Source organism: Hemiscyllium ocellatum, chromosome 1, assembly GCF_020745735.1.
Source record: "Hemiscyllium ocellatum isolate sHemOce1 chromosome 1, sHemOce1.pat.X.cur, whole genome shotgun sequence".
Taxonomy (NCBI): Eukaryota; Metazoa; Chordata; class Chondrichthyes; order Orectolobiformes; family Hemiscylliidae; genus Hemiscyllium; species Hemiscyllium ocellatum.
In genome coordinates, this window is record NC_083401.1 from 157372950 (window position 1) to 157387580 (window position 14631).

Here is a 14631-nt window from a genome sequence, read left to right on the forward strand (position 1 = left end):
GAATTATTTTTTCTTTCAGTGTGAAGTTGGAGCTGACACAGGGCATGCTGACCTGGGGCACACAGACACAAGATGGCCGCTGAGCCATAAATTGGTCATTTGGCGCACAAGATGGCCGCTGAGCCATAAGTTGGGTACTTAGCACAAGATGGCCGCTGAGCCATTACATGGAAAAGTACAGCAAAATCATGCACAGATACTGCCTGAGGCTAACAGGATACCAGCACAATAGATACAGAGCATAGATGATTAGTTTAAGGTGCGTGGGGGAGAAAATACACATCAATAACGTCTGCTGCCCGCTAAAGTGTCTGCGTCCAGCCATCACCTTCAACAGAAATGTTAACTATCTGAGACTGCTTGTATACAAGTGTTAATACTTCAGATCTACACTAATGGAAAACGATCTTCCTTCTCAGGAATTGGTCACGACCAATTACTACAGTAACGGACTTCTGCGTAGCTGCTGAAACAGACAATGACTCTACAACATTCCGCTGAAACTGACAATAACTCTGCAATGTTTTCTGTAAACAAACCATACTGCACAAAGACTCGATGTCTGGACCATTATACCATGAAATGTATAAAATATCGTGACATGTGCTCCGAGAGTGAGAGAAGGCTTGCAGCTGACACCCGTGTTGACGAAAGTCTTTCTCTTTCTTCCCGGAGCTCCGTTTTCTTTGAATTGAATCCTGTCATTGAATCCTGATTCCGACTCTGAGACTGCTGATTTTCCCCACAGCAAGTGGCAGTTCTTTACATTGAAATGGAAGTAACAATGAGTCAGTGAAATGAGGTTGACATCACTTCCCTGGAGGTTCTGCCAATTCTCTCTTAAAGTTATGGCAAGAAATTATGAAAATGTCAACACAAGTTTTGGGGTCTATGGTTTTAGAAATGGAAGGATTGACAGCTTGATCAGAAAACATAAAATGCAATCAGTGTGAGGGTGGAGAGGGACAGAAGAGGCAGGATATATTCCTACTTTCTTCCTTATGCCAGCTGATGGTTGCAGTGGACCTACTATCACGTCTTCACTGCCACAACCAGGTGTGCCTTTACCCCCAGCAATGCTGTCCCTGTTTGAACTGCTGCTTCCCACTTTGATACATGCAAATGGCAAAGGAAAACAGTCCTGGTGGGATTTATGTCTTCCTGCTTTTCCTGGGCCGTCGTAGAAAAGGATGGGTGATAATAACCACCCTCTGCTAAAATAATATCCGCAGAATTGTGGAATGGCCTCAAGCTAGGCATGTATAAAGCAGCTGGTTGGAGCCAACACCAACAGAATGCAGCAGACGAGCTGGACTTGATAAGGTAAAAGATGAGGAGCCAGCTAATGAGAAAGAGGCTAAAAACTAAGATCATTTAAAAAGCAGAAAATTGTAGGAGCAGGATGGTGGGGCTAATTAAAAGGTTTGTTTAGTACAGACTTCATGGGCTGAATGTCCTCCTCCTCTCTACCCTGTGATTTCATGCTTCTATGGAAAATGTCACCAGCAGAATGGAACAGCAGGAAAAACCGTTCAAAACAGAATTTGAAAAGGTTAAGAAACAGACTAAGTACGAGATCATGATGTAAAGTATTTCATAATGTATTTATCATAATGAAATGCTTTCAGGGATATTTGTTAATGCAATTATTAAAACAAGTAGTAAGGTGAAATGAGCCTTTGGTGAGTAAGTGATGACTTTATCCAGACAGCTGTACAGCATTTGCTTTGTTTCGACATTAAATCGTGAAGTAAGTTATATCCTAATTTGGAAGAATCCTTTCCATAATTATATTTTGTTACTGTATAATACAGCATCTAAATTAAAACATAGGAACAGGGAAACGGTATGGGTAGAATCTAATAGAACTTGAGATTAAAAAATCTCAAAGAACCAAAATATTAATCTTTTCTCATACCTCATTCTACTTTGAAACTGAAGCTTTTCCTGGTGTTTTTATTTTTAGAATCAAGAAGCTAACTGAGTTTGAAGATAATAACCTGAAAAATTAATCCCAGCAGCAATTCTATGATTGCTTCAACCAGTATTATCGAGTGCTGAAGAGGTGAGCATTGTATTTACAATGGGTCACAAAAACCAGCACCACTATGTAATAGTCTACTTTAGACATGTTTGTTCTTTTTTCCCGAAGTCTCTTTCATGGTTGTAGTTAGTGGAAAGACAGAAGTTTGAGACGACGATATATATTTCATCACTCCGTTTGAGGAGGTTAATTAAAAGCACAATGTTCAATTTTTACTTCACTGGACAACACTACATCCACGTCAGTCTTGTCCCTCTGATGGGTGGTGTAAATATTTTCCTCATCATCCTGCTCAAAGATGCTATTATGCACCTCCAGAGAAGGTGAGATACGAACCCACATTCCTGGTTCAGAGGTAGGGGCACAACCATTATACCACAAGCAGCCCTGGTGGCAGGTACAAGTCTAAATCAATGAATGTATCAGTGTCCTGAGATGGTTAGCACCACCAGATACGACGAATGGAGCCGGACACCAGCTGAAGTCTAACAGTACGGCTGAAGGAACTGGACACCGACCTTACGTCAGTTTTGTAACTGAATGCAGAAAGATAAAACTGGCGAAACTTACTGGCAGAGCAGGATGTTCTATTGTCATCTGGCAAAATGCCAAGATATCTATGTTAATATTTTGCTCTGCTCTGCAGTTCGTTGAAGTGAATTCTCTTTTGTATGTTTTTACATCTGCTCAGCACTGGGGGTTTCTGGCAAATTGACATCAAAGCAACCTGGGATAAGGGTTTAGGTCAGACACAGCCATATCATTCACACAGCTGCAGTGTGCTTCAATAACTTTTTTTTTGGATACTGGCCACATACTTAAGGAACTCAAACTGGCCTGAAATCTCTGTAGCTATGTTGCCAGAAATGGTGTTTTCTGGGTTGGCAGATCATAATTTGGCTTGCGATTCTTCAAAATACTTGCGACTTATCACAAGCTGTTCGGCACAGGGCACCTACTCCCTCCTGTCTCCCTTCCCCCAGCCACCGATTCAAACATCAGTCACATTCAAAGAGTACCAACTTCTCACACCCTTTGCAAACACTTGGAAACAGTGGCATGTTCTTAGCTGCTAAGGCTCTCAGCCATTGACTCATTAAAATTCACTGTCTTGCCACTTCTCTCATTTTCTTCAAGTTGTTCCATCCTATCACTTTGACCAAGCTTTCAGTCACCTGTCCTAATATCTCTTTGTGGAGGGGACACACTTGTTACACTGAAGGCTTGGGGTTATTTTCTTTGGAACAGAGGAGTCTGACAGAAAACAAAACAGAAGTGCATAACACTGTAAGAGGTTTAGGTAGGGTGCGGGAAGATACCCCATTCCATATGCTTAGGGTGTCGTACCTTAATGGTTACTAATTAAAAGAAAAAGACTCTTACATTTCAGTGTTTCACAAATATGAATGCTGTAGCTGTGTCCTACTGAAGGCTTAATTGCTGGCCAGACACCTTCCCAATCACATGTTAAAAAATGCAACAATGCATTTTAATAATGCAGACCGATACATAAATATAAATGACGTGACAGCTCAGGAATCAATGGTTTTTTGAAAGGAACAGTGGTTGGCAGACAGCTAGATTAGTTTCCCTGCAGTTTGGGACTAGGCTCCTCAGCCCAACAAGTCCACTCCAACCCCCCCAATAGTAACCCACCCAGATCCATTTCCCTCTAACTAATGCACTTAACACTACAGGCACTTTAGCTTGGCCAACTCACCTGACCTGCACATCTTTGGACTGTGGGCAGAAACTGCAGCGAACCCATGGAGAATGTGCAAACTCCACACAGACAGTCACCAGAGGCTGGAATCAAACCAGGGACTGTGATGTTGTGAGGTAGCAGTGCTAACTACTGAACCAACATTTCTGCATTGTATCAGATTACAAATCTAAGTAATTGATCACCTTCCCCATCTCTCCTGATCCTCCAACAACCCATTGGATACACAAACATTGAATTATCGTCATTGCAGAGTACAACAAGGGGAAGGAGTTGACAATTGGCACTCCATAGCAGTGGAGGTGCAGTCAGTGTGGATGCTTTGACAGTGCCAAGTACAGTGAAGAGTTATTGTATTCTGCAACAGAACAGGGATATTGACACCTCATATCAGGACCTGAGATAACTTGGTAATATTCACCAGAGAGTGAATTCTGTGATGCAATTTATCATTTTTTCTTTATTCTCTCATGGATGTGGGTGTCGCTGGTGAGGTCAGCATTTATTGTCCATCCTCAATTGCCCTTGATCAAATTTCAGGCAACACGAAAGAGTCAGCCATATTACTATGGATCTGGAATCACATGTAGGTCGCTGGGTACACAGAGGTTTGAGAATTGCTTGTAGTCAGGGTGAGTACTTGGGTCAGACCAGGCAGAGGGAATCAGGTAAAGTGGATCAGTGGTCAGGAATAGTAATCAAGGCATCTGGTGAGGAGTCAGGGGGTTGGTATGTGTGTTTGGGAGTTCTTTTGAATTAGAAGTTGGACTAAGTTTTAATTTGTTGAATACTTCTTAGACAACTCTCTTGGTAAGCACTGCAGAACTGCTCAAAGTCTCTCACTCTACTTGAGAGCCAAGTCAATTGTAGAAGGCCTAAGAGTTCAGGGGAATTATATGTCAAAAGTTCAAACTTCCCAGGCAATGCCTACAGAGATCAGTATGCTAGGAGTTCTGTGATCTCTTGAGATGCAAACTGAGTCTTGCTTCCAGTCTTCAATATTTCAGAGGCTAGGAAATTTGCCTCGCCTCCACTATTTCTATGTCTGAACTTGCTGGATAATGACAAAATATAGCAACCACAGACCTGAGATTGCTTCTCAAATAATAATTAAGTATGATTTACCTTCTCACTCAAAAGTGTATTATTAAATTTTGATGGTAGAAGTCCAACCTTTTGTTATTTATTTTCTTTTATAATTGATTGTTCCATAAATTAATGACTGGAATTTTGCAGCCCTGGGATAATGGGGACCAATTTCTGATGTAGCTTTGCTTGCAGCAGATGTTCTCAGCGGCTGACCGGGAATTTGGTCAGCTTCCTGCTCTATAAAAGTGATGGGTGATAAAAAAAAAGCTGCAGATGCTGGAATCCAAAGTAGACAGGCAGGGGGCTGGAAGAGCACAGCAAGGCAGGCAACATCATGAGATGGAGATGTCGACATTCCAGATGTAACCCTTCTGCAGTCCTGAAGAAGGGTTACACCTAAATGTCGACTTCCCCACCTCCTGATGCTGCCTGGCTTGCTGTGTTCTTCCAGCCTCCTGCCTGTCTACTGTAAAAGTGGTAGCCATTTTGGAAAATTCAAGCCCTGCTTAGGAGCCATTTTGTAATGGCGCCAGTATTTTCCTGCCATGGCAGTGGCTGCTCCATTACAGTTAGAGACATTTGACTTGACCAATGGGGCCTCCCAGCAGTAGGCCAGGTGGCCAACAGACTCCATGTTTTATTGATGGGGCTATGGAGATGAAAAATCACAACTGTCTAAGGTGACAATCCTCTGGTAGCATTATGCCTCCATCCTGCTGAGCTTACTGGCTTCAGGCCTATTTTGAAAAGATTCCAATGAAGACAAACAAGGTACCTCCATGCTGAGTCTACAGTCTAGTCACATTTGAAGAGAAAAAAAAATTCTATCGTCAGTATAAGTCCTTTGAGGTGAATGCCTGAATTAACCCAGTGGGATGGTGTGGCCAGTGACTATACTAATATTAATCGCATACCATGTCAGTTTGTACACTCTCTGACTGGCTGCCATTTTATCCGTGCAACTTTGCAAGTCATCTGAGGTAGCCACTGGAGTCAGGCGAGCCCATCACAGATCAACATTAAAAATGCAATTAGAAGCCCAACATCATTTCAACAAATGCCCAACACTCAAACATCCAGGAACTCCCTATAGAATGTTTGCCAGAGCCTCCGAAATCGTGTTAAAAGCGTCACTCATTTGGAGGTAAAGGCCAAGAAACTGTTTGGGTTAGCAAGAAACTTCCAGCTTCCAATAGCTTCTTTCTACAATCAGTTGTATTCCCTGCCTCCAGAATGCCACATCGGTTTATTGTGAATGCGAACCCTGCCATTGGACGTCCAGTTGGAGAGAAAAGAGTGGTAGCCTCAGCACTGATTACCAAGAGGTGAGGCAAACTGCTGATGGAAGGTAATAGATAAAGCACAGAGTGTACAAGCTCTTTGGCACCAGTACACGAGAAGATTGTATTTCTCCAGGGTAAACTATCACAGATACCTACAGTACATACTACTGACCAGAGGTCCAAGTCCCTTACAATTTTAGAGGCTTTCAAAATCACACAACCTTTAACTTCTGAGCTGCTTACCAAGGTTAGACCAATGTAGGAGCAGAAATTGGCCATTCAGCCCATTGAGTCTGGTGCACCATTCAATGCGATCTTAGCTGATCTGATAATCCTCAACTCCATTTTCTCGTCTTTTCCCCATCAATCTTGATACCCTTCCTGATTGAAGGTCTGTCTGCCTCAGCCTTGAATAAACATATTGACCCAACCTCAACAGCCCCCTGTTGTAAAGAACTCCCCAGATTCACTACATTCAGAGCAAAGAAATTCTTGCTCATTTTTGTCTTAAAGGTGCAACTCCTTGTTCGGAGATTACACCATCTGATTGTAGACTCTCCTCCAACCATTTTGCATCTACCCTGTCAAGTCCCTTAAGAATCTTAAATGTTTCAATAAGGTCTCCTCTCATTCTTCGAAACTTCAATGTTTAGGGTGGACGCTGGGAGGTTGTTTCCGTTAGACGGGGAGACTAGGACCCATGGGCACAGCTTTAGAATTAGAGAGGGTCAATTTAGAATGGAAATGAGGAGACATTTATTCAGCCAGAAAGTGGTGCGCCTGTGGAATTCACAGCCACAGAGCAAGTAGAGACTGGGACATTAAATGTCTTCAAGACAGAGACTGATATATCCTTAATCTCTCAAGGTATAAAGGGATACTGGGAGAGTGCGGGTAAGTGGCGTTGAAATGCCTATCAGCCATGTTTGAATGGCAGAGTGGACTCGATGGGCCGAATGGCCTTATTTCCACTCCTATGTCTTATGGTCTTCTGGTCTTATGTGCACACGCCCAACTTATACAACCTCTCCTCATAAGACAGTCCCTCCATACTTAATTTCGGCCCACTGAATCTTCCCTGAACTTCCTCCAATAACATTACTGTAGACACCAGCACGATTTTTCTCTTATTTTGTCTAATCGTTGATTTGTAGTTGTGCGTTGAAGCTAAGAATAGAACTTTGAAAATAGATTTGAGTGGTAACAGAGCAGAACAACATATGATTTCACGAACTGCTCAAGTTTCCACAGAGATAGTTTAATCAATCTACTCAGACACATCATACGGGGAAGTGAACCCAGAGCTTCTCATCCCAAGGTAGGGATCCTACCACTGTGCTACAGGAGCCCTTACAAGCTTCCTCAGAGTTTTTGAGACAATGTCGAAAAAGAAGTGTTGATATTTGTAAGTCAACCCATTTGGTGATATTATCACACACCTCCGGGGCAGGTGGAACTTTAGCTCAGACCTTCTGGCTCAGAGACAGGGACACTACCTCTGCACCACAAGGACCCTGATCAAGATGTTATTATATACCTCCTTAGCAGGTAGGACTTAAATATGGATCTTCAGTATCTGGATTAGTGGTGCTGGAAGAGCACAGCAGTTCAGGCAGCATTCAAAGCGCAGCGAAATCTGAACTGCTGTGCTCTTCCAGCACCACTAATCCAGAATCTGGTTTCCAGCATCTGCAGTCATTGTTTTTACCTCATGGATCTTCAGTACCAGAGTCTAGGTCACTATCATTGTGTCACAAGATCCTTAACAAATGAATGCAAATGGTATTGGCATGGTGGCTCAGTGGTCAGCACTGCTGCCTCTTAGCGCCAGGGACCCAGCTTCGATTCCCACCTCAGGTGACTGTCTGTGTGGAGTTTGCACATTCTCCTCGTGTCTGTGTGGGTTTCCTCCCACAATCCAAAGCTGTGCCGGTCAGGTGAATTGGCCAGGCTAAATTGCCCACAGTGTTAGGAGTAAAAGGGTCTGAGTGGGTTACTCTTCGGAGGGTTGGTGTGAACTGGTTGGAACGAAGGACCTGCTTCCATATTGTAGGGAATCTAATCTAGTACCTAAATATTATTATTCAATGAACATCTTGTTAAGATAAGAGACTCAACAGTGATTGTTCCTTTACCACTGGAAACCAATTAGCCATTTAGATCCTGTAAAAGAGAGGAGAATTGGTGATTGTGATCTGCTACCTACAAAAACCACACAGTGATCGGTAGTTGGCATAAGGTACAGCAGTGAAAAGATCCACTGAACCCAGGAGAAATTGCTGGAAGACCAAGTGAGTCTTTACAAAGCTATGTATACATTCAGCAGCTGCAAACTCTTGGATAAATGGTTTGGAGGAACTTGTTGAAAGTCTAACAAGGGAGAGACAGCACTACAGACAAAAGCTTAAAGGTGGCACAGTGTGGAGCACTGCTGCCTCACAGCACCATGGACCTGGGTTCAATCCCTGCCTTGGGTGACCGTCTGTGTGGAGTTTATACATTCTCCCTGTGTCTGTGTGGGTTTCCTCTCACAATCCAAACATGTGAGGTGAATTGGACATGCTAAATTGCCCATAGTGTGAAGTGCATCAGTCAGGGATAAATATAGGTTTTGGATGGGTTACTCCTTGGAGGGTTGGTGTGGACTTGTTGGGCTGAATGGCCTGTTCCCATACGTAGGGGGCCTAATCTTTTGCAGCAAGACCTGGTAAGAAGCGATGTGGGCCAGAAAGCAGTCAAAAATAAATCCCACTTTATTGGGGGGGAATCAATATTCTACGTGAACATTCTCAATGAAGATGTTTAGCTAGGAAGTCAATATATCAGAGCTCTGACGAGAGGTAAAAATTCCTTTTGGGCAAGAAGAAAATCTTTTAAACTAATGGCCCAGAAGAAACCATGTTGAGTGGGATTGAGGTTCACGAGGAAGAGTATTAGAAATCCCACAGAGTGTGAAAATAGATAAGTCCCCTGGGCCAGATGAGATTTATCCTAGGATCCTCTGGGAAGCCTGGGAGGAGATTGCCGAGCCTTTGGCATTGATCTTTAAATCGTCATTGTCAACAGCAATAGTGCCAGAAGACTGGAGGATAGCAAACGTTGTTTCCTTGTTCAAGTAGGGGAGTACAGACAACCCTGGTAATTATAGACCAGTGAGCCTGACTTCAGTTGTTGGTAAAGTGTTGGAAAAGGTTATAAGAGATAGAATTTATAATCATCTAGAAAAGAATAATTTGATTAGAGATAGTCAGCACGGTTTTATGAAGGGTAGGTCGTGCCTCACAAACCTTATTGAGTTCGTTGAGAAGGTGACCAAATAGGTAGATGAGAGTAAACCGGTTGATGTGGTGTATATGGATTTCAGCAAGGCATTCGATAATGTTTCCCACAGTAAGCTATTGTACAAAATGTGGAGGAATGGGATTGTGGAAGATGTAGCAGTTTGGATAAGTAATTGGTTTGCTGAAAGAAGACAGAGGGTGGTGGTTGATGGGAAATGTTCATCCTGGAGTTCAGTTACCAGTGGTGTACCGCAAAGGTCAGTGTTGGGGCCACTGCTGTTTGTCATTTTTATAAATGACCTGGATGAGGGTGTAGAAGGGTGGGTTAGTAAATTTGCAGATGACACTAAGGTCAGTGAAGTTGTGGATAGTGACAAAGAATGTTGTAGGTTACAGAGAGACATGGAAAAGCTGCAGAGCTGAGCTGAGAGGTGGCAAATGGAGTTTATTGCGGACAAGTGTGAGGTGATTCATTTTTGTTGTAGTAACCAGAATGCAAAGTACTGGGCTAATGGTAAGGTTCTTGGTAGTGTAGATGAGCAGAGAGATCTTGGTGTCCAGGCACACAGATCCTTGAAAGTTGCCACCCAGGTTGACAGGGTTGTTAAGAAGGCATACAGTGTTTTAGTTTTTATTAATAGAGGGATTGAGTTCCGGAACCATGAGGTTATGCTACAGCTGTACAAAACTTTGCTGCAGCTGCACTTGGAGTATTGTATACAGTTCTGGTCACCACATTATAAGAAGGATGTGGAAGCTTTGGAAAGGGTGCAGAGGAGATTTACTAGGATGTTGCCTGATATGGAGGGAAGGTCTTACAAGGAAAGGCTGAGGGACTTAAGGCTGTTTTCGTTAGAGAGAAGAAGGTTGAGAGGTGACTTAATAGAGACATATAAGATAATTGAGGGTTAGATAGGGTGGACAGGGAGAGCCTTTTTCCAAGTATGGTGACTGTGAGCACAAAGGGCATAGCTTTAAATTGAGGGGTGATAGGTATAGGACAGATGTCAGAGGTAGTTTCTTTACTCAGAGAGTAGTAAGGGTATGGAATGCTTTGCCTGCAACGGTAGTAGATTCACCAACTTTAAGTGCATTTAAGTCATCATTGGACAAGCATATGGACATACATGGAATAGTGTAGGTTAGATGGGCTTCAGACCGGTATGACAGGGTGGCGCAACACCGAGGGCCGAAGGGCCTGTACTGTGCTGTAATGTTCTATGTTCTATGTTCTATGAGTGGGCTTGAAGTAAAAACAACTGAATACTTAACAGTTCACAATGAGTGTCACCACTGTAGCAAGCACACATCAAAAGGCAGTTGGGAAATCAAAGACCAGAGAAATAGTTGGTACTGAGGTTGCAGCTCCAGGAACATCACAAAGTGGAAATCTAAAGAGACAAAATTTAAGTTCAGTCTGTACTAACTTTTGTCAGGGAAAGATTATCTAAAAGCTTTTTGAGCCTAAGAGTGAGTTATCTATAATTTAAACTGCAGTTCTGGCACAAAGAATTTCATAGAATCCCTACAGTGTGGAAACAAGCCCTTCGGCCCAACACGTCAACACTGACCCTCTGAAGAGTGACCCACCTAGACCCATTCCCCTAACCCACACATCCCTGCATACTATGGGCAATTTATCATCATCAATTCATCTAACCTGCACATCTTTGGATTGTGGGAGGAAACCAGAGCACCTGGAGGAAACTCCACACAATTGCCCAAGCCTGGATTCGAACCCAAGTTCGTGGAGCTGTGAGGCAGCAGTGCTGACCACTGAGCCACCACACCAGTCTTCAAATGGCAGCAAAAAGCTTTATTTTGAATGTTGTGGAAAAAAACGGACATTGTTTATTAGTTTGTTGGAATTATCCATTTTGCTTGCGAGAAAGCAGAAAAATCACAATTTAGGCTGCAGAATATGGGAAGCTTCCATTTCAACAGTAATAGCATGGAAAAACCCGAGTGAGCAGGCCAGGTATACAACATTACTATTTAACAATTATTAACAGTCTTAACACAAGAGTAGATAGTTTTCTTTTCCTTTGAAAATTCATGGGGCAAGATTAAAGAACCAATCGATAAGAGTCGAAAAATGCAGACTTCCTAAATATATTAAGTTGAAGACTCATGCAATGTGAAGTATTCTGCCAAATAGCAGCACTTGTATGTCATCCGAGCACTTCCTACCCTCCCGCTGCTCTTCGATGCCATTGAAGGAACACCAGGTAGGTTAGATGGAAGACACTTGCACAGGTATACAACAGCCTTGGGTTTCCTTTCAAAGCAGCAGAGCTCTAGGTCTTAAGGATATTTTTCAGACAAGACCTCAGCAAGTTTTCAGTCACTCCTAGCAGCTTTCAATGTCTCTTTGACCTCCAAGAAGAACCTCATTCTTAGTCTAACCAGGAGTCACAGAAGCCAGTGGAGCTTGAAGTTTCCTTTTATTAATGATGATTTAGATGGGTCAGTTCAGAGAAACACATACATGATTGAATATTTTTAAGCTAGAATAGTGGTCAGTATCTTTGATAACCAGCATTGATTTTTTTTTCCCCAGCTAAGGAAGGTATAATGGTAGAGCACGTAGTGTTGCTGGCATGAATGATAAGTGTTTGGAGGGATATGGGCCAAACGCAGGTAGTTTGGGATTATGGACAGTACAGGCTGTTTGAACCCAAAACGTCTGTCCAATGCTGCATGACAGTGAATTCATGCGGGCAACACAAGTGAAAAGTGTTAAACTGGAATATGGTTCATGCCAATACTAAGGCTAAGTCCAATCGAGATCCAAAAGTATCCATCCCAACCCACCTGGAGTCAGGGGAAACAAGGGAACTGCCATTTTCATGTCATAGAGTCATAGAGATGTACAGCACAGAAAGCGACCCTTCAGTCCAACCCATCCATGCCGACCAGATACCCCAACCCAATCTATCCCCACCTGCCAGCACCCAGCCCATATCCCTCCAAACGCTTCCTATTCATATACCCATCCAAATGCCTCTTAAATGTTTCAATTGTACCAGCCTCCACCACTTCCTCTGGCAGCTCATTCCATACACGTGCCCCCCTCTGTGTGAAAACATTGCCCTTTAGGTCTCTTTTATATCTTTCCCCTCTCACCCTAAACCTATGCCCTCTAGTTCTGGACTCCCCCACCCCAGGGAAAAGACGGTGTCTATTTATCCTATCCATACCCCTCACAAGCGACAAGATGCCTCAGCAAAGGACACGCCAAGCTTCCATTACGGCGGAATTGGTTATTTTCAACAATTTTGTCAGTCACGATCAACTCTTAAAAGGCAAATCAATCAACCCTGATTAACTGAGAATCCAGCAAGTTAAATAAGATGAAGAAGAAGAAGCCATAAAAATGATACACTTTTTTGAATAAAAGTAAATCATTGAGTTTTGAGTAGAATTATCTAGAAGTATTTTTGGTATATAATTTTAGACACCAAGAATTTTGATATTCTCTTTTTCCTTGATGAAGGAAAATATCATTATTGTACTGGCTATCACATTAGAAACAGTATATTAATAGTATATGCTTTCAATCCATCAAATATCAGGATCCTATATCTTGGAGGAAATAAACTTTTCCTGTTTAACGTCATTTTGCAACAACATTTACTGATGGTAATGATGCGAGCTTATTAAGGTCTTGCAGGATCAGAAAAGATCCCTGTTGAGTTGGCAGCTTTATCCACATATTGGCCTTCTACAGCTGGTACAAGATACTCTATGCCAAGTTGATGACTATGTGCCACTTCGTGAGGAATTGTTTCAGCCTTTCCAGGGGTATGAGCTCATGTACCAAAAGGACTGGATGACATTTTGAAAAGATTTCTCTCCAAATAAAAGAAATCTTGGGCTGAAAAGATTGGATGATCTCCAGTCTTGAAGTGCCCAGCTTTCCAAGAGTTTGAATCAGTTTTGTAACACATCTCACTCTGTTATGTTTGAAGATGATATGGTTATTTCTTTAGAGGCTCCTGGATAGGACACATCCAATAGGTGAACCAAGGAACATGTCATCATCAGGTCTTTTCAACCATTTGATGCAACACATCAAAATTCCTCTGACTTTTTTTTTCCAAACCTGGTTGAACAGAATTTATCATCTATTCCTACATTGCTGCTAACCTATATTACAAATAAAGCTGATACAATGCCCACATGAGTGTACCAAGGGTATGATGGAAATACTAATACTTATAACTGCACAAGGTTATTGCAAGGATCTTCCAATCAGTTTATACCTGATCAATTCTCATAGATAGTACAGATTCAGAGTACAACTATCTTTGCATATGGAATATGGTCCCCTAGCCATGCCAGAACATGAGAATAATGATTTTGCCTAACTCTTTGTGAATAGTTTTGAAAATGAGAATTAAGCTAAAATTGATCTCCTATTGTCTTTTTGTTCAGCATAGGTTCTCAATGACCAAAGGTAGAACTATCTAGACTAACAGCAAATCTTCAAATGCATGGGAAACAAGGCTATTTGTCAATGTTTTGCTGTCCTCATAGGAGTCATGTCAAAATTTGATGTAATCTTCTGTATTCATCCAAATGATTCACTCATCTTTCCTATCATAAAACTGAGAAGATAGTGATAGAAGTTTTATTATACCAGTCATGTAGAGGTGCAACTTCACTCTTCATCTGTGTTTTTACTGTCAAGTGATCTTTTCAACAGACAATATTCTGAAAGATGAGACCAATCCAAGTCTGGCCAAAAGGAAGTGGTGACTGCTCCATGAAGACCGACAATCTTGATCCTGTATGCAACGGCCAGAGACAGTGACTTCCTTTTGGTATCATAGAGTCTGTGATGAAGGTACTATGATGTGGAGGTGCCAGTGTTGGACTGAGGTGGACAAAATCAAAAATCATGCAACACTGGATTATAGTCCAAGTTTGGGGTTTCAAATAAGCCTGTTGGCCTATAACCCAGTGACATATGATTTTTGATGAAGGTACTAAGCTTTCCTTCCTCATTTCAGATGATGAAGGCATAAGTTGAGCTCAGCCCACACACCTTTTTATGTGATTCAGATGGCTCAATTTGGGAGTACTTTGATTTTTTCCACAATATTCACAAATTGAACCACCAAACGCTGGAGGGAGGTGGTAGAATTTGAAATAGTTTCAGTTCAATGAGAATATTTACAATTGATGCCCCAGAAGACTGGAGAGTAG